At 34.3% G+C, this 27149-nt stretch overlaps 1 protein-coding gene across 1 annotated transcript in view; it reads left to right on the top strand.

Annotated features, from left to right (window-relative positions):
• The first annotated feature begins 10341 nt into the window (after nucleotides 1-10341).
• LOC138701393 (uncharacterized) overlaps nucleotides 10342-27149 on the top strand; it is a 124574-nt gene continuing 107766 nt past the window's right edge. The window contains exon 1 of the mRNA XM_069828243.1: nucleotides 10342-10519. The gene's annotated coding sequence lies outside the window, so the exon portion shown is untranslated. The remainder of the gene's footprint in view (nucleotides 10520-27149) is intronic.

Below are 27149 nucleotides of genomic sequence, written 5' to 3'. Positions count from 1 at the left end.
ATGTGTTATAGTCCGGTTGAATGCAACATCGTTAGATGGCAGCGGTAGCGAGCTTGCTGCACGACCAGTCGGTTTCTATTTCCTGCCCATAATTGATTCAGAGGAGGATCTCCTCCCTCTCCGTTCATTTACTTGCTTTAAAACTCTGCTTCTTCCTCTGGCCGGTCTATGTGTGTTACACTGTATGTGTATGTGTGTTAACTGCAGTAGAGGAGGAATGGAGTGCCTTTCCTCTACACAGACAATCTCGCATCTTTCTCACAGTTTTCTACAGCACATGAGCGCGCGTCGTTTAAAACTCGATTAACCGAGTTTTTCTTATAGCTGTGAACTTAAAATTATCGAATCTTCCTCTAATTTCAAGACACATGTTTTATTTGGTATTTACTTTCAAAAGAAGAAAATGTGAGGAGGACGTTCCTCCCTTCCCTCCCCCGAGGAACCGCCACTGGTTAGAATTAAATTTACGTTTATTTTATTTATTTATTCCTGCAATTATTGTAATTTCATTACTGTAATATTATTGTAATGCTTTTATTGTATATTATATATCACTGCCACCGGGTAATGTTAATACATACATACATACATACATACATACATGGATTGGAATGGAATTTACAGAGGGGACACTATGGCCCAGCACTGCGACCTGTTAAGGTCTATTGCGCTAACCTTCTAGTGGTGCATTCCCAAACCCACACCGGCTGACCACACTAAGGTTCTCTATATACTCAGGTTTCGAGCAGGCAACTCCACTCATCCCTAGGCCAGCACCCTCCGTGCGTCGCCAGCCGGCGATCGGGGAATGCTACGGAATGATAACGAAGTGGAGAAATGGTGACGGAATGATGTAAATGCCTAATATGGGGAAAAACGGGAGAACCCAGAGAAAAACCCAACTGCGACCTTGTCCGCCATAAGTGTCACTATGAGACCGAGATTCGAACCCGGGCCGCCTGCGTAACAGTAGATAGATAGATAGATAGATAGATAGATAGATAGATAGATAGATAGATAGATAGATAGATAGATAGATAGATACGAGGGAGAATCAAAAAGTAACCTTAAAAATTGTTTTACTAATTGAATTTGTACAGTAAGACTACAAACATTTAATCACTTTTCAACATAGTCCCCACTACGTTCAATGCAAGTGTTCCTGTTATACTATGTTAAAAGTGATGAAGTGTTTGTAGTCTTATTGTACATATAATTAAAAGAAACAATTATTAAGATTACTTTTTGACTCCCTCACACATACATACATACATACATACATACATACATACATACATACATACATACATACATACATAGCTTCTGATCACACGGACTCACATGTTCATGCAACGTATTGGCATATTGTTTTAGGTTTCACCTAACGATAAGATGTCCTATTCATAGCAATACGATAGTCTGAATTGCATTTTATATGAAAGCGGGACAAAGGATTTTAAGGCAACCGATGTTAGATATCATAGAAGAAAAATAGGCCTACAGCATAACTTTGCAGACAAGAAATATAGCGTTTATAGTGCTACATAAGATAAGGAGCATGGTATCAATGTTGGACAACTCCATTTTTTTTTACAGGAGAGCCGAAAAACTAGACACTTGGAAACCAATGTCACCGTTATACGTACTTTTTTTTAAACATTCTCATGGGTCATAGAAATATTTTTTCAGTCTCAAAATGTGATTAAAATTAATATTCTGGTCGAAATTTAAGTTTAAAAAGTGGAGTTGTCCAGCTCTGAAACTAAGTCATGAAGTTGTCTGTTTCTGAAACCAAATGAAGCCATATTTAAAGCGAAATTGTCTGCTTTTGAATCTAAAGCTCTTCTAACTCGGTTTCAAAGGAAATTTAAGTAAAACAGTACTTATTCATCCACAAACAGATTATAATATAAACAATCAGCCATGTTGGATTTGCGATGCGTGATGGGAAAAGGTGGTACGAATGTGGGCTTCTCATTGGCTACTGAAGGAATTGTCCTAATTTGAAACCAAGCCACAGTGGAGTTGTCCACATTTTGATTCTAAAGCGCACAATTAAGTGCTATTTTCGCTCTGTTCTGTCTGTTTTTGAAACTAAACAGTTCCAGAATCGCATTCAGCACACCAATTCTATGAGAAACAATCAATATCTCGAAATCGCAAAAAATAGAGTTGTCTAACTTCGATATTATGCTCCTCAGATAAATTTATGCTATCAGAGATGTACGAAACCAGAACTCAACATAAGAGAGGTAGCGGGTATGTAGTTAGTTGAAGAGAAATAGGAGACGTGTGACTTTTCTGCGGATGCATTCCCAAATTACTGGTTACTCCCTTACCACCGCTGTACGATAACACAAGGTTATACAACACATTGTGCATAACTATGTTGTATAAGATGAATCCATTAATCTTTATTTCTTATTATGCTTTACCTCCCTTTTTATCAGACTTACACGCGGATAAGAGGGTTCATTGGATCGCACACTAGATATTTCACAAATGCGAGCCTCCATGGTCATGGCATCGGCATGACGCAGAGCCACTACTGAGGCATGACAGGACAATCGCAAGACAACGGACAAACATCCAGTTCCGTGGACGGAAGATAAATTTCTTCCATTGCCCACGTCGAGAATGGAACCTCGTAGGCTCTTTAATCATATGTAGTGAATTCGAAACCAATAATTACGTAATCCCAAACGTTCAAGAAGAAATAAGGGATTGTCGCTCAAGCGTGGAGTTTCCGGGGCGTTGCTGTGATCGCCCTAGCTCGACCATGGCTTTGTCCTTCGTACTGCAACGTCAGAACGAGCCATTGTACTTACTACGGTTCATAACCTACAAAATTAAAATCGAGATAGGTAAACTAGTAAAGTCTTCTGTTTCTTTTTTAAACGAAGACCTCAAACGTAGTCTACTTGAGTTAGTTGAAGGTTTCTCAAGAAATTCAATTCCACATTGGTTGTCAAAGCGACTGTGGGAGTCGGATTTCGGCGAGTACTTCATTTTCCTCTGCCATTCTCATTCCAGCATTGGTTTAATCCGATTTATTATTGTTTTAGCACAATCTCAGCATCTCCTGAATAACGTCTATAGTTTCAAGAGAGACTTTCAAAAATGTTCTGTAATTATAGCAATCGTTCTTCATAGACGAAAATATTAATAGTTATGATTTCATCGTTAAATTCAGCGCAGTATGTATGCCCTTCAATTGTGCTGTGCAGAGAAACACAAGTTTGTTAGTGTATGACTTCCAAATGGGAAAATCGTTCGTTTCAAGAGACAAAACTGCGATTTGTATAAACGTTAATAAAATCTATAAATTCCAACCGATTATTCTAATTCTTTCAGAAAGTGTTAAATTCGTGTGCTTACATCAGTATCTATCATAGGTTTAGATTTTCGAAGCAAAGAAAAAATTTGTTAAAATTTAGTTTATGCGAGATTTTTAGGGATGAAAACGTAAATAAAAATTACAAATTTCAATGGATTCTTATAAATGAATTTAAATACTATTATAGTCACAATCATGCCATGGTATGAAAGAAAAATTACACAACCTCGAGCGGGAATCGAACCTGCGATTTCCTGTCCTCCGGTCAGGCGCTCTACCACTGAGCTATCAAGTTCGTCTCACGCCGAAGGCTTGGAATTATCCTTTCATACTGGCGACTCTGTTATAGAGTATACTGTCCATAGCGTCTGATCTAGTTAGCAATGCTTATGGGTGTGAAGAAACTTTTTACAAATGTAATCTTCATCTTACGATGTTTGGTGACGTATATACGTCCGTTGATGTGACATATTAATGAATTTAAATACTACCATGGCACGATTGTGACTATAATAGTATTTAAATTCATTAATATGTCACATCAACGGACCAAATATCGTAAGATGAAGATTACATTTGTAAAAAGGATTCTTACAATTCCTTTTAAAAATGTTAAATTCATGTGTCTGCACACATATCTATCAAAAGTTTCATGGTCCCATGCAAAGAAACGTAAGTTTGTTAGAGTACAGTTGAGGGACGATAGACTGCGCGCACATTATTGCCAATAATGCAATTTAGTCATCATGGAAAGGTGGAGCGGTGCACAACGTGCTTTTGCAATTAAAAGCTTTTATAACAGTGGTACTCACTAGAAATTAGAGGAAAGCTAAAAATTAGAAATAGTAATTTACCCAGAGACGCAATGTATTTTTCGCGCGATCGTGTTTTTTTTTTGTTGTATTTACAGCTATTGTTGTTAGGCCTGGAAAGTTAGAATTCCCACACAGAAACTTGTTGCTAGGGAAACCATTCTTCATAATATACACCCCTTACAATGCATTTATTGTTACTTAGTTACCATTATAGTGCACTTTTGTCAAGGCTTTGGAATAAAATTGCTCTAAAATTTTCAATGTAAAATATATTGTATTTGCAGTTTTAAAAATTAGATTGTGCAAAATAAGTTGTACAATACACGTTTTTGAAGTGCATTAAAAAATCTCGGAAACTGAAAAGATGCTCGTTTTTTCAAACTTTTCCTCGATTTTGTAAAAGGCACTTCCCAACCTTGTATCGTAATATACTATTACAGTACTGAAGGTTAACAAAATGTACGGATTTTTAATAATTGAATCGGTCATTGGAGAAAGGTCATGAGTCAACATTTTGCGCGAAAATATGTTTTCATTGAAATGTATAGCTAAAAGGTAGATCTACCATTCGCAAGAACAAGGGCATGAGTCAAGAGCTTGTATTTAGAGTTTCACGGCTTTTAAATTTACAATCCTTGCAGAAAAGGCCTGAGTCACTGAATCATGCCCTATCTGCAGTGAAGGTTGTTCAAGGAATCTTCAATATTGATCAGAACAGTTGTTGTTCCCGCCTTAATTTTGTTTTCTGTTTTAAATTATTGTTATATCATTCTCTTTCAAGCTTAACAATCATATTAGTTCTGAGTTTGTGACTGCAGCAATCATATCAGATACAGAAGACAGAGGTAATGCTGCATCAGTTTACTTCCGTAAAGGAAAGAAAATAAAGATTCATCCTGAGAAGTATATAAGAAATATAATTCTACTTCTAAAGTGAAGGGACTATCTAATGACCGCGATTTTGGTGTTATTAATAAAGTAATCAGACGTCATGACAGAGTCTACACACCTGAGAAGTAAATAAAAAGAGTAAGTAAAAAATTTCTCTGTTGAAACTGTTAATGAAAAATCTACTTCAAAAGATGGTGGTCCGAGTTTTTCAAGAAAACATGTTTGTCAGAAAGCAGCCATGGGAAAGATTTCTAAAGAACAGAAGATTAATTTCGCACCCTCTAAGTTTGTGCCTTTCAAATATGACTAGAATAATCCTGGTATGGTGGTGACGGAAGTGTTCATTTGATGGTATGACTCAAGAAAAGATTCATCTGCTACTTCCTTATAGAAATTAGCCAATTTTGCAAACAGAGTTTTATTACCCTGGAGGGAAGGTGCCAATCAACCAGTGGCGGCTGATTGACTGAGGCAAGTGAGGCCGGGCCTCAGTCACTTGGCTTAACAGAAATCAAATTTTGTGTTTTTATATAATGTATTAGTTATTTGAATGAAGCATATATCGCTGTAGAAGCATTTTAAAACTTTGTGATGTATATAGACCTGTTTTGCAGTAAAATTTACTCCTGAGCCCAGAATCGCTCGTGCCGGGTCTGGTTGTGATGTATATAGACCTGTTTTGCAGTAAAATTTGTTCCCGAGGCCAGAATCGTTCGTGCCGGGTCTGTCTTCTGAATTTCCTGTATTTTCGTGGGGTTTGAGCTTGCGCTTAAAACGTTGTAGCCGAGGCACAATTCGTCTGGCCTCGTGGCCTGGTCAGGTTTCACTCCTCACATCCATGGGCCGGCCTCAAGGGTAGAGTGGGGCGGGAATAGCAATGGTGACTTGTCTTCCTAAATAGGTCATAAATAACACAAATTCCAGCTCTTTGGCAGGCAGAGACCCACACTATTCCCTCCCCTTATGTCTTAGTTTATGACTTAAGCGAGGGTGTTGTACTATTGTAATTCGTAGTACAGTAGTGAATCTGGGCCAAAGTTGTTATGTGTTTCGGGAAAATATAAACAGAAACAAATGCGAGAAATAATGCTGGTGCAGTTAATTCATTGTTGAAGTGTCCTTTTTTTCAAGAAGAAATAATGTTGAAAGAAAGGAAGTTTTAAATAAAGAGAGAGACTGCCGAGATACCTACGACATCGCTGACAATTTTTCTGACAGATAATCTTAAAACGCGAGTTTCTATTGCATCCTGGTATGGGCAACATAAATGGTTAAGTGGTAATGTGGTGTAAAATAAACTTCTCTGTTGGCCTTGTTCGTTGCTGTCAAGGAAAAAAAAATAAAAAGAACAGAAAGGAGGGGATTTTCAACACATAATGTGGGTTGCTTCATCACACTGAAACAATCACTGAAACTCACAGCATAACAGCTTATTTGGTGAGTGACATTATTTTTCATCAATAGTAGGCTAATAATAATAAACTAATAATAATAATAATACTAATACTAATAATAATAATAATAATAATACAGTAATCATGATATTAATAATATAACAATAATTAATATCATAAATAAACATTTCCTATCGGAGGCACTTAAACTAGTTACATCTGGCCTCACCGAGGATTTCGATCACCGGCCGCTACTGCAATCAACCCCAAGAAGCTAGAGGATTTAACTACAGTTAAACAATATAATTGTGAGTTTTAGGAACAACTTGAAGAATGGCCCACTGTAACAGGTTGTGATGTAGATTATGATCAGGAGGATTAGAACATTATAAAGTAAACATTACTGACAAATAATACAATAATAAATTCAAAGGAAAAATTGTTCCGGGGCCGGATGACGATCCCAGGACTTTGGCTTAGCGCACCAACGCTCTACCGACTGAGCTACCCAATAATTTCACCCGACAGTCTGAATTTTTCCCTTTTTTAGTCCACATAACTCGAGTGGGATGACAAGACGCCAGAAATCCACATCGAATGCACACAAACTACGTGTGACTTGAAATTTTGTAGTTTTTAGATCTTCTCCCTAGAAGGATAAAATTATTAGGTTTTATCTCAATTTTAATCTTCTTAATCTTTAGATGAGGGTAACTATTTATTAGTTATTCATTTAATAATAATATTGTAGAAAAAAGGATTCAATATTATATGCCAACGAACTGTTCAACGCCAGGAATTGACATGTCTTAAATCATAGCCAGGAAGAGAAAGATGAGATAAATAAATGTAAGGAAGTCAGCTACCTAATAAGGTTTGAAATATCTCGTGCTTTAAAGCCTTTTAATAGAACAGAATTTCTCAAAAGAGTAATGATTAAAACAGCTTAAATAACTTATTCATAAGAAGATTTTAATTTTGAAAAACTACGAATTTCTCCTCGACCAAGTATCTAAAGAAGTATTTCGAAAATTCCTGATTATATTCAAGAGGAAGGTTAAAAAAAGAAGCAAGAAAAATCGTATATTATTCACTGGCTCTTGATGACAGCACTGCAGCTCGAGTTTTGGTCACCGCTACTCTAGATATATAGTCTGACCTTATGCTTTCATTCCAGTGTAGTTCTGCGTGGTTTCAACACTGTTATTTATCCTCCATACTGATTAAATATTAAACATGAATTCATAACATGTAAGAATTTTATGTTTGTTCTTCCTCTTATAGGTCTATATTGATGTCATTACGAGTATGAGGATGAATTATGTTCATATTAGAAACAGTTTTGTGCTGAAACAGGAAGTTTTAAGTTCTAAGTAAAATTGAATAAACTTTGTTCAGAAAGAGGGAAAACATCAAGTTTGCTATAAATATATAGACTGGATCAGCTTACTTAATATCCTAAGGGTGAAACCTAACCATTTTCTCCCTAATACTACATATGCTAGTGGATTATAGTGATTTTATAGCTCTCAGGTTGAATTTTCTTTTACCAACTTCGTTTCGAATTTCGGGTACTGACATATACTACAACTAGCAGTTATTTTCTAACTGTTACGTTGGCAGCAATAACTTCGGTTTGCAGTAAAGTAAACTGTTGAAAATGCATATACCTAGGCTTGTGAATTAATAATTAATTAGTAATAGCGGTATTAATATTAATATCAATACCCAATTCAGTTCTGTTGCGTTGTGATTCCAATTCAACTCTATATTCAGGTAAGTGTAATTAAATAGATATAGGTCTAGCTTATAGATCTATTTCGTATGAAACATGCACGTAAATATATTTGTCATTTTAATTAAATTTTTTCGTGTTTAGATTTTTATTAAAATATCCAAGAGTGACTTCTCCAAGAAAGAAAGTGCTTGTAAGTACTTTAAGTAAGCTATACATTTTTAAAGTGGTGTTCTGTTTTCGGAATTCGTACTAATCATTTCATGTGATCAAAGTACATTTTTAGGTTAGGTGTCATGAATCGTAAACTGTTTAGTTAAAACAATGTATTTCATGTTTCCGACAAAATAAATTTTAATATTAGATCATATTAATCCTAATTACTACACCGCGGGAGTGCGGGCCCTAATACGGCGATTGCAGTTGACTATGCAGACGGGTAGAGTATGACGTAAATCTCTCTCGCCTTTCGCCGTACTGTTCTGTGCATCGAACCCGAAACATTCAGAGTTTGTTTATCTGTCGTACTGAAGAGTTGCGTGTGTGAAATGACACATATTACAGTGCCTAAAACAACTCGTTCACGAAGTGCAATACTAAATAATTTAGTAGAACAATTCGGACGCGATATATTTAGACTATTATAGAAGGAGAAAGTGTTGTATGTGTTGTGTGTAATTTCAGATTATTACGAACTAAGAAGTACTATTTTCAAAGACACTGTAATAGTAAAGCACACAAGGAAAATGTTGAAGCAATTCAAACGAGAACCAATCGAGTTCAAATAGTCAGTCACAATTCAATATATATAGACTTATGTGACTTGTTGGTACACACAAACAATCCATTCAGAACTTAGACAATCCTCACTTTAGATAATTTCTGGAAAAATACGCAAATCAACATATTCCAGGAGAAGCAACAATACGTAAAGAATATTTACCAATTTCGTACCAGAATACGATTGTCAAAATTCGAGAAAGCGTGAACGATGAGAAAATATATGGGTTTCAGTTGATGAGTCTACAGATGTAAGTGGTTGATATGTGGCAAATGTGTAGGGAAAAATTTGTGCTAACTTCAGAGAAACTGGAAAAGGTAAACCATGCAACTATTGTCCAAGGCTGTGCGCCTTTTATGGCCGGAAAGGATTAAATATAAATAATGTACTTCTTTTTGTCACTAATGCAGCTCTATATATTATTAAGGCAGCAAAACAACTTAAATAGCGGTATTTCAACTGGTGCATTTAACTTGTCTTGCGCACGGACTGTAAAATTCCTTCAACATCTCATCAATTATATAAGTACGAAATGTATGATTATTGTATGTATGCAATTCATATACTCAAGACTGTACTTCTGAAGCACACACAGTGAGTTGCTTACCTGAGAGTTCATTACACTCGCCACGGAACGCTCCAGTCATACTTAACTTGACGGTAAAGGGCCCGCACTCCCGCGGTTTACTAATTACCAACATAATATGCGAGAAGTCCAGGATGAAAATATTATACTTTATAATTTATTGAACCATTTAGAAAGCACTTCGCAACATAAAGATGAGATGTGGTAAATAAGTAAGAAATTGTTATTATTATTTCAGTACGTAGCATTGTGATTTTTCCCTCTTTGGTGATAACTGGTATTAGTTGGCAACACTGAAGAGACGGCCAAATTAGACTTTTAGGGTGCTAATCATAGACATTTCGTAGCACGCGCTACGAGCGTACTAAGCTAGCCCCGGCTATCTACTGGTTACTAGTACAGAATTCAAATCATATCCTTCGCTAACACTGGTTTATGAATACGAAAAACGCTGATCATCCACCGAAGCCCGCGCTAAAAATGTTTATGAATACGGCCCTTGCTTACGCGATCCTCACTATACATCAGGTAGACTATTTGAGACTAGTTATTTTTTCTCTTCTGAAAGAATATTTTAAAGACACAATTCGATTGTTTAGAAGTTTTATGGTGTCGCGCGCATTTGAAACTGCTTCACCCACCGTATTCAATGCTCTGAGTCTTAGGAAAGCAACTCTATATTACACACTCTTTGGTACAGGCCATTATTTTTCATAATCGCCAAAGGATACTTAGGTTAGATTAAAACGCTTATAAAATTGAACATTTTAGCGGATGCAAGAATATACTTTCATACTTCTAAATACTCAAAGAGTGAGTGCAACGAAAAAGACATGTATACTAACGCGTAAGCAGTATAATTTATGCCTACACTCTTATCTGTTGACGTTTGTTTTTTTATACTTCTTGATAAATTATTCCAGCACAAAAGCATTTGATATCAGTGAAGTAGCCTTGAGGAGAAGGAACCGAGTTTCACAGTGAGTATATCGTGAAAAGTTTTCATATTTATTATATTACAATTCTTTATAATACTTTGAGAAATAGGAGGCAGGATATACGATGATATCATATTAATTGCTATCTGTCGCAAAGAAATAGGTCTGCTTTTATTTGTCCTGCGTTCAGAAATAGTAATTTCCTTATAAATATGTCAACAAAGTCGTAAGCCATGCATTAAAATTACGTAAGCAACGTAACAAATGGCCCGAGGCTTGAGTCAAGAATCCTACATTGTCTGAAAATAATTTATTTCGTTGTAAATACGTAACACTATGTAATATCCTGTTGAAGCCAGAGAACACTTACGCAGTTAAGCGACGGATTGCAATGTTGACTACGTATTGTTCAGGACTGGATTCTTAGAACTCTGTGGCATATCATGTCCACGATAACCTCTCCCATTCCAATTATTTATACATAACAAAAGGAGCTTGAAACCAAACATACATACAAAGACCTTTTCGTATCCTAGTATCAACTGAATTTGATTAACCATTTGAAACATTATTTTAACCGTGACTGGTATCGAAACTGCTCTTTATTTCACCGTTCTTAGGAACCTAAGCAATGGATTTATCCGGGGTAGTCGTATCGGTTCCCGTGGCTACACTTCATGGTAGTATTGGCTCCCTCGTCTGAAACGTTGTTTTTACTTGAACAGTCGTATCGGCTCCCGGGTGTGGAGCGGTATTCTTTCCTGAACGGCTCTTGCGTTGTGTGTTGTGAATTAGACTTCCCTCCTGAAATATGGGCTAATTTTGGTAAATAGAAGACCGCATTACAAATTGTTGCGAATCGTTTCATGCGAAATTCAACCAGGAATTTAATGCTGCTCATACTAGGCTAATATACAGGGCTTTCATTTCAAAACTCTCCAGTCTAAATAACTAATTATTTAAACTGAATTCAATTTAAACAAGAAACACGTCAATTTAGATATTGAGGGGGAAGTCTGAAACCAAGCTTAATTGCATTTTAAATTTCACACCCCACCCCTAGCCTCCCCCATTTTGAAATCTCAAATGGCACCCCTATATTTTTATATTTAAATATGAAAGAGTATTCAATTGTTTATACACCTCATTAATTTGTTTTCACATTTTTTGTTTTCTATCGTCGCCTGGCAACCTGGATTGTTGCTATTGTTGATTAGAGCTGAAGAGAATAACGCTACAAAAACTTATCGAGCATTTCATGTAATAGTTGTATTTGTGTGTTAAATTATTTTATGCTCGACCATGCCGAAATGTAGTAATTATACACCTGGTAGCAGTCCTTTAATGCATGTCATTGAAGTACACCTACTCATTAAAGTACAGGTGTTCAGCCAATGACAAGTCAGCTTTGTACCGTTATAAAACCTCAGCCAATGACAAGTCAGCTTTGTACCGTTATAAAACCGCAAGTATAGATTATTCTCGGATATGCAATCGAAAGAGAATTAGCGAAAAGTCACGGAGGCTGGAAATCCAATACTGTCGCAGAAGGTTATGTTCTGTTACTATAATAATTAGCGTTAATTGTAAATAATATTCAAATAAATTCAATTTGTCATCTCGTTTTTCAATGTCTAATTTAATTTCAATGTTATATCGAAGTTAATATTTAGTTTACTCTGTAGGTTCTTATAGGCTATCAAGGTCAATGTGGACATCTGTTCCTCGGAAAAAATCAATACTTTCACGTCTGCGCACATCTCACAATTTACGAGGTATTGCTCAAGGTCAGTTAGATACAAATAAAATGAATAATTTCAAGTTAGAAATATGGTCGAACATAAAAAGTCGTATGAAACTCGCCTATAATGGTAATTAAGAAGCTCGTATGAAAATTATGAAACTCGCTTGCGCTCGTTTCATAAACATCCATACTCGCTTCTTAATTACTATCATTATAGGCTCGTTGCATAATGTACTATTTAAATGCTGCAACCCTTCAACAGAAAACATAAATCATCCTTATTGATTAAATTTAGGAAATTACACAAAATAAGTTGTGTTTTCATCCTACAGTCAACTGTTAACAAAAATACAGGTTGCCAGACGACGACGGTAGAAAACAAAAGATGCGAAAACAAAAGAATGAGGTGTACAGACAATTGATTGCTCTTTCATATTTAAATATAAAAATATAGGGGTGCCATTTGAAATTTAAAAATGGGGGTGGGGATGAAATATAAAATGCAATTAAGTCTGGTTTCAGACTTCCCCCTCAATATCTAAACTGAGGTTTTTTTTTTAATTGAATTAAATTTAAATAATTAGTTATTTAGACTGGGAAGTTTTGAAATGAAAGCCTTGTATATATCATTTCATGGAAGTATTGAAGGAAATTCAAGAAGACACATACATAAAGCTTCGAAACAATAACGACAGAAGAAAATCAAAGAACCGGAACACAGTTGATACAATTTTATTATTGAGGCAACCATAAATCTTCCAACAAGGGAAGATCACTAGACTGCAGTACATGAGAAAAGTGAGCTATAAATTTTCAAGTCAATATTAAATTTACAACATGGACAAAAGGTACCTTATGTTAACATTATGTTTATAACTTAGATGAAACGTTCCTACGTTAACATAATTTTTAACCATGCCAATATTTTAGTCCTAAGCCTGTTAAATGCGAAGCGGAACCGATACGACCAGTCTTCAGTGTTGAAAAGGGAGCCGAAACAACCGATTTTCGATGTTACTGCGGGAGCCAAAACGACCAGCCCCAATTAACAGCCAAAAGTCAAAACAGGTTATTGGGAGCCGAAACGAGTTTTTAATACACTGGAATGAATCAAATCAAGATTCTATACAAATCGACTGATTTTATTCTGGCTGTTATTATGTTAACATGTAGCCTTGAAATACTGAGTAATTCCATGTAAAAAAGTATGTTTTTGGACCATGATGTCCCAAAAGTTAAAAATATTGTAGTAGGTTATTTTTTATGTTCTAAATATGAATTTCAAGCAATACTATATTTATATCTTTAAAATCTTTCATAGTTTGGCAGCAATCAGAATTTAAAATATTGGTTTAACAAAGAACACGGTTTCCTTCATTGAAGTTTTCTTACTATGTAAAGGAAGATGGAAAAATGATTTCAATGCAATTCGAAAAAGGAGAGCCTTGTTTATAAATGCCCTTCAAATGAATACATATAATTTTTAAATAGTTACCCATCGTAAAATAATTAAAAAAATATAGAACACAAAATGCAATTCACTTTTACAGACGAAAAAACATATGTTTAATTATTTAGGGTATATTGATTCCACTGTGAACATTTCAGAATGTTGACTTAAATATCATGTCAGTTTTTAATAAAAATAACTCACCGGAACAAAGGAGCTCAGCAGGTAGGTTCTCCTGTCGTACAGAATGTTGCGCGATCAAGGTCAGGGAGACGGACGTTTGAGATTACTCATCGTTATGAAGTCTCGCGAACGCTGCGACCGCCACACATAGCAAGCGATTTTCAACCGTCGGAACAAAATTAATAATGTTATTAATTTAATTATTCACAGGTTTTTTTTAGATATAGTCATAAAACTTGGGAGATGGATTAGGAATAAGATTTTCTTTAATACGAATGATATTCGCATGAAGTTAATTTGTTGCATTCGAATATAAAACTACTTCTTTTTTTTTTCAATGAGGTGTTTTTATGAGCATGCCTTAATATTATTCGGATTAGTCTTTCAGCGCCATATTCATAGACATTCTTAGCACGGGCTTCCGGTGGATGATCAGCGAACTAACGTTTTTCGTATTCATAAACCAGTGTTAGCGATATGATATATGAATCCTGTAGTCTACAAGTAACTAGTCGATAGCCAGGGCTAGTTTAGCATGCTCGTAGCGCGGACTAGCGAAGTGTCTTTGCATAGCACCCTAAGATATTAAAATATGGTTATTCAGGTTTACAATGGCGTCTATTTAGTTTCGATGACACTTCATATATGGTGTCTAGAATATTATTAATGATGGATAACATTGCCACCCATTTTTCAGTCATCCGTATGACTAAAATATTAATGATATGGCGGTCATAGTTGGCGGTTTAATTAATTTATATAATAACATTATTATATTAAAAGCCCAAAAAAAATCATGAATCGCTGGCATATTCTTAAAATGTTGTATGGAATGACCCCACTACTATTTGAAGTGTTTTAAAGGAAGGCATAGGTGAAATTACTAAATCTTACAGTTTTCAATCTATTGAGCTGAAATTTTTATCACATGCTACTTTTATATATTTGTACATTGTGCAAAATCTCTTTTATCTAGTTTTGATGGTTTTGGAGATGTTGTAATTTTAATCAATTTAATTAATTAATATATAAATGGTTCCACACGTCGAAAATTAAAGAAATCATGTTAAAAAATTCCTGCCATTTATTTCATCTTAATAAGGAAACGTGTCACATAATTTTATTCTGGTGTCCTTGGTCTTTGAGAATCGCATTTTTGCCAAAATTTCAAAGTGTTCGGAAATATCAACAAGGCCAGTGTATGAATCCAAAGAAAATTAGAAAATAGATTTGCATATTACGATTTCTCGTCTTTTGGTAGGCGTATATTAAAAGTTCTGCTCTTAAGTGGAAAACCCTTTTCAACACGGTACCCCTCGAAAGCCATCTTACTTCCGTGTGATAAACATTTTCATGTAAAGAACCCATGTTTTCACGAATTTGTTACGCTCTTCCTTTGATTGGATTTACCACTTCAGTGACAAGATTTTAAAACACAATCCACTTCAGGTAGTAATTATTGTGATGCAATAGCTTCTTGTAATCTGACAATGGGACTATTTCGATGTCCAGTCATTTCCTTGGCGCTTTCGGTACATACGTCTATACCATTGTATTTGGTCTAGTCAAAATCATGCTTACTAGTACGTTGCATAAAAATGTGGAATAAACATTTCCCGTTAGTATTACTGTAGCTTTAGCGGTTTACAAAATAAAAATATTTTCTCTAACACCATTTTCGATACCATATCATCTTACACAGACTATGAATTGGACCTTTGCAGAAGCAAGTCTAAGTGCAAGGATCTGTTCCGGGTACAGCACTCGAAAAGCCGAGGCACTTATCAATTCGACAACACTCTTATCTGGTGACATATCAAGTCTATTAGAAAGTACAAACTGCTTCAACATCGCCTTGCACATGGGAAAGAACTTATTTAGTTTCAAGAAACAAAGTTCACTGTCGAATTCCACTAATGTTTGGCTTGGTTTTTCGAGGGCTGGACCCGAAAGGGATCTTTGCATTTAGACTTAATTTGGTCCATTGCGAGCCTATAGCACAGGGATGTCAAGGTCAGAGCACATGAAAGACTCTACGTGCTCCGAAGAGCTCACGGGTTCCAATGAATCTATTCTGCAGGCAGTAGCAGTGAAAGAAGGGGTGAGCAAAATGAACTCTATTGGCCTACTACTGCAAGATGATTAAATTGCTCTTCAATAATAGATAATGTGTTATGCTCATACAAGAAAACAAATAAAAGCATGTTTTGCAGCAGTACCTATCTCTCTAATAAATGCAATTAATTATAAAATAATAGGATATAACAAATAATGAACATAGTTTCTCTTTAACTTAAGCAGTTTTACATAATGAGGCTTATAATTAGCTTAATTATTGTTATTAACTGTTACATAATCATGTACTGCTTATATGAGCATCATCACACTTCTAGAAGCAAATTTAAATTCCTGACTTCCCGCTTAATTCAGAAGTATTTTTTTTTCTGATTTTTGCCGACACTAGCCTTCTTATGTCCGGTAAAATATTGTTTCCTGCAGCAAAATAATTTCTAATGGAAGACCTGAATTGGGTAACATTCTAAGTCCAATGATGTACATTTTTCAGAACCGCAAAGAAACTAGTCTATATGAACGCGTCGATGTTAAAAGGGCATAACCGCCACTATAACTCATTTTCGTTTTTTCACTGTCTTTGAATCTTTGAAGGTCGGTCTAACAATCTATGTTAAAGACGCATATATATATATATATATATATATATATATATATATATATATATATATATATCAGTACCCAATACAAATGTTTCTGTCACACTTAGGCTTACGGTTTAACAGTATTTTAATAATTTCATTGTTAATAAATCATTTTTAGTACCGGTATTGGACGTTATTCAGCGCTATTATAAGACGTGTACTTCACCGTAAGTCTAATTGTAAGTACCGGGGCAATAAAGGGCAGTGGCCTCATCTTGACATTGATTGCATAAACGCCTTCACTGATATGGAAAAGTGTGTTTCTATGCGTTGACATGTGCTATTGAATTTACTGAGCTGTTGCTATTTTTTGAGGAAACATAATCGATTTCTTAACAAATGAAAGAAGTAACGCAGAACGGCAAAGTAAAATTATATTAATTCTTTTTTTTCTTAAGGATTTTGTCTGGTAAATATGATAACTGTCATTGAACGTCTTCCAACTTGTATAAATTTTTGTACCACAATTCACAGAAAAAATGCAGCTCTTTGCTTGTTTCATTCATTATGAACTGAAACAACCCAGAACTCACCACGAGGAGGTGGCTGCATGTCGAGTTCCGCCCTGCCCACCCAACCTCCCTACCATGTGGGCATTCCATTATTCATTTTGTCATTTTCAACTTTTTCATAATACTCTCTGACATGAATCATTTTATCGAATGCATATATTATCATTCCATTTCAATCTCTTTGTCTCAATTTATAAAAGCCACATAAGTTAATTACTGCAATGTTATAATCATTGCATTTCAGTGCAACCAAAAAAATTGGTCTCATTTTTCTCTTTTTTTTTTCTGTAATTTCTTTTCCTTTTTGTGAGCTTTTAGAACGATTCGTAATAATTTTAGGCTTGGATTTAGTGACATTTCTTTCTGTTCTTCATTTTTTTACCCTTTCTTTCCATTTTTTTTTATAATAATTGATGCTTCTCTCTTTCTTCCCTTGAAACACTGTACACAAATAGCACATGAAGTAGAAATTGTGAAAATCATATGGAAACAAAAATGTTATTATCTGCTTTTAATATTTCCGCCCACTGCTTCCAGTTCAATATCGATTATATTCCTTCGTTTTTGCATACGTAAGTATTTCCTGTTCAATATTTTCTGATAATTTTAGGCTATTTTTTCCATATTGTGACAGAAGTGTCTTGATTATCTCAATTCTGAATATATTCAAAAATATTATTTTTCTTAACATGCTGACAATTATTTATATATTAAAAATCATTCTACAGATTTGTTCCGTCTACCACAGACGAATTGCTTGTACTAACCATTTTTGTTTCATTTTTCTAACTGTAGTACAGTTCTGCTTAATCTGAGTTTTACGTTATTTATTGTTCTCTGACATTCATTCTTTCTTTTCCCATCACACTTATTTCTTATTTCTTCTTGGTCAAGTCGTCGTACTGTACTAGATGCTCCTCATTTGTACCAGTATCATCAGGTTTCCAACACAGAGTGCATTTTCTTGGAATGTACTCGTATGTAAGATATCTTTCCAGTCAGTTTAGGTCAGCTGCCAGTATATATTATGATTATACATAACGATATTAATTAATTATACATCAATTCAATTAACTATGTCTAAATGAAGGGTTTCAAGCCAAAGGTGACTAAGCCATAAGGAAGAGGTTTGGAGATATTGAAGAATGAAGGAAAGAAGTAATTGTTAAATCTACAGCAAGTTTTTGTATCCACCAACATTTATTTGGAACCTACAGGTGTCAAATGGAATATACAGTAAGAGAAATATTAACTTCTTAATTAAGAAGTCCCGTTTTGAAAGCACTGAAAATGTTAGTCATGTATGGCATAAAACAGAACGATATTTTATTTTCAAACTGAAGATGTTAATTATATCTGACATAAAAAGTAAACATTTTTTTCAACTAAAATGAGTGCCACATAATTTTTTTTAGCATACAGTTGTCGAAAAAATAAATTTACTTATTTTACGAAAATTTCATTATGAATATCTGAAGGATTGCCTAATTATCTGGCGTTATAAACGCAAATAGTATGGCTTACATTGATTTTAATGCTAGTTTGCAAACATATTTTATAGTTCTTAAACCTTCAACGGTCCTTGTAGAACTGCAAAAACGTTCACTAACGTTTATGGATGGTTAAAGATTTCCCTAACTTATAGACCTGATTTCAGTCCTCTAGGAAGTTAACTGTGTGTGTGTGTTTTTTAACAAAATAATTAAAAATTATTGTGGTTATTTCACTTTTTTTCTGTAATCTGGCATTGCTATTTAAACATTGAATGCATAGTTCCCTTTCTAACATAGCAGTTGAGCTGTGTAAAATATTCAGACTGACTGAATTAAGTTTGTATAAGAAGCAGAAGTTTGAAAATTTGACCTCCCTTCTTTAAATTGAATAACTGAAAAATAAGTACATGACGAAAGTCAAATTTTGGTAACTCTATTACATTGGTAAGATACATATGTGTACCAAAAATGAAAGTTGTATCTCAAAAATGTAGAAAACGTCTATTTTCTATTTGAATTATCCTTCATACTGTAATGTGAATGGTACGATGGAAATTCATTGATGAAATCACATACATATTTATTGTCCTCTTGACCTGTTTTATCATGGGGTTCATGATGACCACGTCCGTCCTCCTCTTATCTGCTTTCGTTTGAAGGTGAGGTCAATTTTACCATCAGAAATCTGTTACGTTTGTTTGAAAAAAGTTTTGCACACAACAATGTCATCATTATCATCCAATGCTGGCAGCTTGTAGATTCTCGTATAATTACGCCTTGAAGAATTACTCTTAGTAGGCTATTAACAGATTCGACATGACTCATAATGAAACACGATTTAAGATCTCAGTCCAGTTTGTAATAATCATTGAATATTTTCTGCCTCCTATCTTCTGTTATGTCTTGGTTACAGTTTAGTGAACAACTGCATAATGAATCCATAAATACTCTTTTAGAGATAAGATTTCCTCTAGTGTTAATATATTCCTCACCTGTCTCTAACTTCCGTTTTCTTTCACTTTTTTTTTCGATTCTGCTTTCTATTTCAGCAATAATAATTCCAAAATATAGTAACTATCTCTTATAATAAATGCACCAGTACTCTTTTAACTTCTTGATTCAGGTTTAGTAAACAACCAAATCACTGTTAATTCCTATGCATTTGTTTTTCATGTCCTTTGAAAGGTTTCGTTCCGCGCCGTGGCGTCGCGGTCTAAGGCATCCCGCCTAGGACTCGCGTTACGGAATGCGCGCTGGTTCGAGTCCTCATAGGGGAAGAAATTTTCTCATGAAATTTCGGCCAGTGTATGGGACCGGTGCCCACCCAGCATCGTGATGCACTTGGGGAGCTACGATAGGTAGCGAAATCCGGTTGCGAATACCAGCTATAACGGCTGGGGGATCATCGTGCTAACCACACAATACCTCCATACTGGTTGGATGATCGTCCACCTCTGCTTCGGCATGTGGGCGTGAGGCCAGCAGCCGGCTGGTCGGTCTAGGCGCTTCACGGGCTGTAGCGCCACGGATTATTTTTTGAAATGTTTCACTAGATGTTTCTGGTTGGTCATGTGTGGCTTGATGGAATTAGCACTTACTACATTGCGCCTATCCAATTTCACAGAGTGCAGCACATTATGATTGAGAAACATGTTGATTGTAATTTGCATAGGCTAAATCTTTGTCTTGAGAACTGATTAAGACAATATATATATATATATATATATATTTTTTTTTTTAATTTTGAGGGATAGTCACCTTCGGCTTGAAACCCTTCAAATATCAACTTAATTATGTACTGTATAAATGTAATTAATTACACATTACCTTAAATAACTACCATAAACTTAATTACAGATCCAATTAATTAATATTACACATAAACATAATTAACTACACATCAGCTTAATTAATTGCACATCAACGTAATTACATATAAACTTATTTAATTACACATAAAATTAATTAATTACACATCGACTTAATCAATTGTGCATCAAATTAATTATTAATTACATATCAACTAAATTACACGTCGACTTAATTACACTCCAGCTTCATTAATTACACATCAACATAAAAACGTATCAACTTAATAACGGCACAACTTAATTAATTATACATTGAATTAATTGATTTAGTTATTTACTTATTAACTTAATTAACTGTACATCAATTTCTTTAATTACACATCAACTTAATTACACATTTACTTAATTTTATTAAACAATATTTTATAGTTCTATTTATCTCTTCTCTGTTGCCTAGTTTTGATTGTAAATTCTTGGTCACTCCTTCTGTAATAAGATGACTTTTCAATTTGTGAATCGACACATTTTCATTTTCAAAGTCATATAAGCTAATGAAAGTGAGTACTTACCATCTTCAAGCCACAGCAGAACTTTATCATAAATTTCATTGAGGTCATCTATAAGAAAAGGAATAGATCCTGAAGCTTCGGACTTCAAAATAAGTCAAATTCGCTTCCAGATCTCATATATATTCCAGTATACGTATAGTCTATGTCGTATCGTAGACGGCGACCTGAATATTCACGCCTGCCTTGGAGCAGATTGCTGAACCTTATTACGGTATCATATCATTATGCATATTGGTCTGCTTCTGTGATTACCACTTGTAACTTATCATTTTGAATTTATTTTCGTTGTCACCACCAATATTATGATCTTCGTCACAGTCTTCATGATAGACTTCAAAGTTTAAACATGGTGAGTATTTGAATAATTGTTGTCGTTCATAATGCTACATTTAAAAGTTATTCAACGTAGGCCTATTCATTTCCTTTATCTTTCATTTCGAATTCAAGGGTTCAGAGCCATAGTGGGCCAAGCGCCATTTATTAAAAACGAAGAAAGCAAGGATTAAAGTTAAGTGAATACCATATTTAATGAAGATTGACATATCTTTTGAATGGGTTATTTATGAAAGGGCCTAAGTCATGAATACTAAATTGTTGGCAATTTAAGAAAAACTGCTTATAGGCTGAAATTTTTAAATTGAGGCTGAAATAAAAATGTTATCATAAATTCTACTTTGAAACGAATTTGACCAGTCAGGTATTAACATTTTGCTGACTATATTAATTTTTTTTCTTTTTTTTTTTTTGAAATCTGAAAACTTAGGCCCTTTCATAAACAAATATTCAATGACCAATTTTTTTAATAATACTTTATTTTTTCAGAGGAAAACACACTTATATACTATTTTTGTGAAAATTGAACTTATTTTATTCGCTCAAGGTGTCCATTTAATTCCGCGTATCTGTACTGCGATGGAAGTGTGTCCAGAATTAAGACTAGTTCCAGGCAATTATTTCTTCATACCATTTTTTGTCTTCGTCATTTATATACCTCATTATTTTCTTTATGTCTTCTATCTTCTTTTCCTTGATCTCCACCTTTCCATTTGGATACGCATTCTGAATGGGCAACATTACTGTAGAGCCTCGTAAACCAAGTAAAAATGTTTGTTGAAATCCGCCAATAAACTGTGAAGCAATGATTGTACCTTTTCTTTTATGATCATACCAGAGCGTTCTACCCGCTCTGATCATACTGAAACTCCATGAATTTACTGATCATAAAACACTGTCTCTTGTCCCTAGGTGTTTCAGGACCACTAGTTTCTAAGGAGTTACAACTTTTTTTGTAGTATTTGGGCCACCAGTCCTTAAAATGAAAACAGTATTGAGGTTGCACAATATGAACTGTGAATTTTCCAGGGTATGCTGATGATATTATCATTGCACATTTGTTTTGGTGTATAATACCGATCATGCTTCTTCAAGACTTTCTTTATGTGACCGAAATCCCGATCACAGGGGAGAAATGAATGTCCCCTTATAGGGAACTTATGCATGATTTTCTCAAACATATTTAAATCAGTCATGACCAGACAAAACCGTAAGAAGGTGTGAATCTTGTTTTGTCCCCCATAATATTACTATAGAGATGAAGTTCTTTTACTGTACTAGGGACATGGTTCTTTATGTAGTGCAAAAGAAACGAGCAAGTTACATCAGGTCCTTTCTTAGCCTCTCCCTCATGATAAAGATAGAAATGTGCTTTACCATCCTTCAAATTGTGTATACAGAAAGGAAAAACCGATAGCTGGCGGAGGTAAAATAGGTCCTGGACGGGGATGTTTGGTAAACTAATGGTTTGCATAAAGTCAAAGCAAAGACCTAGCACACGTTCATCATTTTGACACACTTTCTCGGTTTCTTTCATGCACTTATAGAACTTTTCACTTCTCCTTTTGTGTACAGCCTTGCACGTTTGATTTTTTCGCCTTTATAATCACAAATGTTTCTTACACCTTTCTTTCTCTTTTTATCAATCTCACTATTCATCGTGAATTTCCGTACAGATATAATAAACTCTCAACTGCAATACAGAATAACCAATTCGCTTACCCAACAATGACAAAATAGCAATATAAGATAAAAAAAATCGAATGCCTTTTTTTAACATTTCAGTGATGCCACATGCTGAAAACTTATATTTAGTTTTGAAACAATCTAAGTCATTGACTTAGTTCCTTTCAAAATCAAACGACAAATTCTAGGTCATAATACTAAGCATTAGAGTGCGAAACTTAGTTCTCTTCATATCTAAATCAATGTATCTACACCCAAAGAGCAGTATTCCATTAAAAACTCATTTTCACAAAATTAGCGACTTAGGCCATTTCATAAATAACCCATTCATTTAGTTTTAATGTGTATATTTTATATTACTTGCTATATGTTTTCATTGAATTATGGTAATAACTTCATTTTAACCCTTGTTTTCTACGGTTTTAGTAAATGGCGCTTGGCCCACTTGGTTCTGAACCCTTCAATTACCATCGATCGTTCAAACGAACTGCTAGAGTATTATTTTCCGTGCGAAGAATATTAGTTTGAAATTCATTGTGCAGTACTGATATTTCCCCATTAGTGTGCCGGCAGTCATCACTAGTTTGTGATCATAATTCCTCGCAGCAGAAAGCAAGAGAAATTGTGTCGTAATGTGGTATTTCTTATTGACCAATTGCACGTATTCTTACAGACTCCGTCCCTGGAAGAGGTGACAAACTCAAACCATCAGATTTGTATCCTATGCAATATTAATAATTATTACTGTAAGTAACTGTCATTCTTATTAACTTATTTCATTAGGTAAAAAGTTGCATTCCATTTCTCAACTCGTTTTAATACAGTGTGATAAAAATTTATACTGGACTCATTTGAGTAGTTTATTTGTTAGAATCTAAAGAATTGTTTTTAAACACTGTTCCTTTTCGTAATAAAATATTTAATTCGCGGGCTCAGAATGACAAGATTCTATCTGACATTTTTAATAAAATTGAGATTTTTGTTGCATTGAATTCTGCTACTTCACAGCTACCTAACATATAAATTATATGTTGATATCTCAATTAATGTTCGTGATAAAGTTAGTTTCAAAAGGTTCTTATCTGCATTGATTTTATTAAATAACAACCAAACATTTAAAATGCTCTCCTGTAAAATTTACTAAATACTAGATAGAACTTTTCATTCTGAACCCTCGAATTGTTCTTAGAGTTAAATTTTTGGGTACAGATCTTATACTTTATCTCTGCTTCTGTACAACGTCACATTTGCGATGGGGAGGCAAGGAGAGGGCAGGAATGTTATAATGTTTTTCAAAACGCTGACGCCACTTGTAAGATAAGCCACTTGACATTTAACGATCACTGAATGGCAGAGATAAAATGTAAGATCTGTATGCACAATTCAGCCAATCAATACATAGCGACTTGAATATATCGCTTACTCTTTACAGGCTAGCTATGTCTACTGGACCAATGAGTTTATAATGCCATAATTTTACGGCGCTTAGTATTATGTTTGCAGAAATTCTTCATAAATTGTCGCACCATTTTGTCCCTATTTACTTCTTATTTTACGTTGTTGGTCTGAACCTCACAAGTGATACCAACAAGGTACCACATTGACGCGAAATTCAGCAAAGCTTTTATTTATTTTGTTTGTTTATATATTTACGTATTTGTACATTATTATTTTATTTAAACTTTTGCTTGCTTGTCTGATGGTCTGACATGATCTCGTCTCATTTTGCCTTGTCTTGACTACTGGTAGGTACGTACTTATAATGTTAATAGTCAACGGAGGACCTTAGATCGTTATAATGTGTTAATTCAACATCTTTTGTCAAGTTTATGTTTGATTCCAATATACAAAAATGAAAAGCGGACAACCAAGATGGTTTAAAACCTTTTTGTTAAAGTATATTTTTACTGTATTAATTAAGCCTAGTTCGACTATTTCATTTATTTGACATCATTACATTTTCGGCCAATGAAGTGAAATGAAATTTTGAATTCGAACCAATCACAGTCATATATCGCGATAATTTCTGCAGCTCGATTTCTCACTATCAATTTATCGCATGGCCGTTCTTTTGTTTAGTCAGTGTCGCCAATTGTTTCCACGTAAATCGAGGAACATGAATCCATGTACTAAATGAAGTGCGAAATCCTACTTCCACATCTACAGCTTCACCTTCTAATTCCATGTCCATTGTATCTAAAGAAAATGACATTCCTTCATAATAAATGTTCATTTAATTAATGTATTAATCAGGTTATTTGTAATTATACTATAAAATGTTTAAATTAAATTATGATTTCAACAGATAATGAAAACTTATTTCTGTTATAACAACAAGAGAAAAGCGCAGTAGGGCCTATATGTAATTAACATTTTAAAATCTGTATTTCGCGTTTCTCAATTGGCATTACTGAATAACATTCAATTTCTTTATTGCAGTAATCGTTATTCATCTATTTCGACTTCACAATGTCGGAATAGGTTAAGTATTCATAAATATACAATTGTTAAAATTTTGTGAGCGAATTTTAGGGATATATTATTTACATTTTTATTTTATTCACGAAACAGTCCTAATAAATGTCACTCGAGGTCTGAGATTACTATAGATAATTTTCTAGAGTTCAATTTCGAGATTGTTGGGATGGAAGCAGAAATTATTACGTAAAGTATAAAAGAATAGTATTTGACTAGAGCATTGACAAGCGTTTTTCAACATTTTTGAACGTGTAGCACTCAAAAGTTGTAATTTAAAATCCCGTGGCACACTCGTATAATCTAAACCAGTGGTTCCCAAACAGGGGGGAATTTTTAGGGTTTTAGAGGGAACGCGTTTACTGAACGTTGACTGTGGATTCACTTTTTTACTACTCTTCACTTTTATTTTTACAATTTACTACGACAATCTTTACTATTTTAATTTGTTTGCGGTTGAAAATGGCTGGCATTTTTGCTTATCGGAAAACAGAAACTGAAAATCACACATTTAAACTTTCCTAATCACTTACATTACTTAATCGCTGTTTATCTAGTACTGAAATGTATGTTCCTTCAGTTCTGTAGCTGAATTGCTTATTTCCAATCACTCTATTTCCAGTACATACATAATTATATCAATAACTTCTAACACTATTTTTCTCACCTTAATTGTCTGCCTTGGCTTTTATATATTCGTTTAGTTATTGTTAAATAATAATCCTATTTAATGCTCCATATGATTTGTTTCATTACTTGTAAGCCTTTCTATGATCAGTTTGTGTTATACTGATTATGCACCTAATAAGAAATTCCATGGTAATGTGAATAATGTAGGATAGGGTTATTGTTTGAAACAATTAAGAATAAGCTTAAGTATGGAAACGCATTCGATCCTGTAAAAAGGAAGATAATATTCAATTCCAAACAATAGAACATATGCAGTTAATTTATTCAATAGTTATTCTAGTTTAAATCAATTTCGCAGTTAATTTTAATTGAAATACAGAGTAACCACTCGAGTGTACCTAATTTCAATTGTATGTGACTGGTAAACGGTTGAAGATAGAAACCTACAGTAACGTTTATATCAGGCCTGCACAAGGTTTCCGCTCTCCGAGCCGGCTCACAGCTCATGAGCGGAATGCAGATATTAGTTGCGCTCAGAATAGGGTGGACTGGAAGAAGGGGTGATCTCGTACAAAATGTACGCAAAAGGGAAGTACTAGTACGAGTGTTTATGAAATGAATTCCCGTTCAGTGTTTGCAAAACTATCTTGGACTTATTAATTAATACAGAAATATTTATTTTACAGAAATAATAGAAATGTTATACCTATTTAAATGTACAATATCATTTTGTTATATTTTTATTTATCAGTACATGAAAACGAGGTTTTATGCTGTTGGCAGCTGAAAGGAACAGTAGCCTACTGATCGTAATGAAACATCAGTTACAGATGTTCGATGTCTGCCTTTATTAAAGTTGATTATAGAAAACAGTTGCTCACAAATATAAATGTTGAGCCAAATATAGCAATCATTTTCACAGCCAGCCTGTGTAGTCGTGGATATTATTGTTAATGTTAATGTTTAGTCTTGTAAAACTCAACCAGGTTAGTAGTATTATTCAAACGATCTTTAGCCCTTAAGCCACATTGAAGATCAATAAGTCCGAGCTGTAAATCGTTAAATGTTA

The sequence above is a fragment of the Periplaneta americana genome, chromosome 6, assembly GCF_040183065.1.
Source record: "Periplaneta americana isolate PAMFEO1 chromosome 6, P.americana_PAMFEO1_priV1, whole genome shotgun sequence".
NCBI classification, from domain to species: domain Eukaryota; kingdom Metazoa; phylum Arthropoda; class Insecta; order Blattodea; family Blattidae; genus Periplaneta; species Periplaneta americana.
Note: the sequence above shows the minus strand (reverse complement) of the source record. Positions and strands in the feature narration are given on the sequence as shown.